The 1,473-nt window shown below is 46.2% G+C and overlaps 1 pseudogene across 1 annotated transcript in view; it reads right to left on the bottom strand.

The window, feature by feature from the left end:
- Nucleotides 1-1,273, bottom strand: part of LOC101860763 — a 15,822-nt pseudogene extending 14,549 nt beyond the window's left edge. The window contains exon 1 of the transcript XR_220835.3: nucleotides 913-1,273. The product of XR_220835.3 is annotated as a tubulin beta-4B chain-like (transcript). The remainder of the gene's footprint in view (nucleotides 1-912) is intronic.
- Nucleotides 1,274-1,473: the final 200 nt, after the last annotated feature.

Raw genomic sequence — 1,473 nt, 5'->3', positions numbered from 1 at the left:
AGAGAGAGAGAGAGAGAGAGAGAGAGAGAGAGAGAGTACGATGAATAGAGAAGGGAAGGGGCGGGGGGCTTAATGCCGAACAGACTAGGGTGCATTCCACAGAGGCGTGTTTTTCTATGTTGCGACCAGGCCAAGTGCAATAGAAATATAGAAATGGCAGACAAAAAGTAGTAGAACAATCTACACACGTCGATGCCGAAAGCGGTTCTAGACCATCTGAGCCTCCCCCGCTCACCATCTCTACCCCCATCCCACCCCATCTTCCCAACCGCACCCCAGGAGCCTCACTTCAGAATCAGGGTTAAACGATAATGCATACTACGTGTACACGCTATGCCCAAAACCATTTTCTTTTTCATCTCGCTTCACCAACTCAGGTCTAACGTAACACACACGAAGGAGGACAAAGTATAATGTGTTTATATTAACAGAAGATACTAAACTGTGCTACAGTAATGATGTGAAAGGCGAAATGAGAAAAAAAAGTAGCGGAATATGAGAAGTAGAAAATTCGCCACTGCAATGGGCTGACTTCGAATAATAATATGATCATCATTAATAATGATACTATCGATGTGAGGGCTTTTTCGTGTAACAGTTACAAGGCATGGGCAACAGGTTACTTTCTGAGTCTCTTAAGTGTTCTATAACTTCGAGAAACATTGAACAAGAAAAAGATAAAGGAAGAATGCTGCTGTTTAGAAAGTGTCTATCGAATAATAATAATATCCATCGGCAATACCAAGAAACATTAGTAAGCTTACTACCTCTTGAAACGGCAGCACAACGTAAGCGTTCTACGAATACTTGTAGTGCTAACTAAAGCCGGCCTGTTACCTGTATCACAATTTCAGAAAAAAAAGAGGAAAAACTGAAAAATTCTGCTAGTGTCACGGTGGTAAGTGTGCTTACCTTGGCACCGATCTGGTTACCGCACTGTCCGGCCTGAATGTGGACGATCTCACGCATGGTGCTTTATGATGTGGGTCGTGAGTACAAAGTCACACAAAGTATTATCAACCTTTGGTTGTTTTTTTGAAAGTTGCGAGTCGAGCAACGAGCCGAAGGCAGCTCTCTCGTTTTATACCCGGGATGTCGTGAGGGCTTGACCCGTCACGTGATGCCGAAATGACGGAGCGTCCCTAGTAACCGGGGTAGTGGCGATCCGACGTGGGGGGATAATAAACGGCGGGCACCTTGCTCCCGGGTGGAAATGTAAGGAGTTTGTGCCAAGTATGAATAATAATATTAAAGATAATCCCCCCGAATGCTGGTCAGAGCAGGAGAGCTGCTTTTGGCGCGACGTACGTCGAGGCGGCTGGTGGTGCGCTCTGTCGAGGCTTGTCTGATTCACACGTGAGAGGACGGGGAGCGCGCGCCAATGTAATCCGCCCTCTCGGGTAATAGAGAGGTTGCGGTTGTCCAGATACGACGACGAAGAGAGAACGAAGTTTGCTGGCTGCTATTTTTATC

This window comes from Aplysia californica, unplaced genomic scaffold (assembly GCF_000002075.1).
Source record: "Aplysia californica isolate F4 #8 unplaced genomic scaffold, AplCal3.0 scaffold00500, whole genome shotgun sequence".
In the NCBI taxonomy this organism is placed as follows: Eukaryota; Metazoa; Mollusca; class Gastropoda; order Aplysiida; family Aplysiidae; genus Aplysia; species Aplysia californica.
This window is presented reverse-complemented; position numbering and strand designations above follow the sequence as displayed.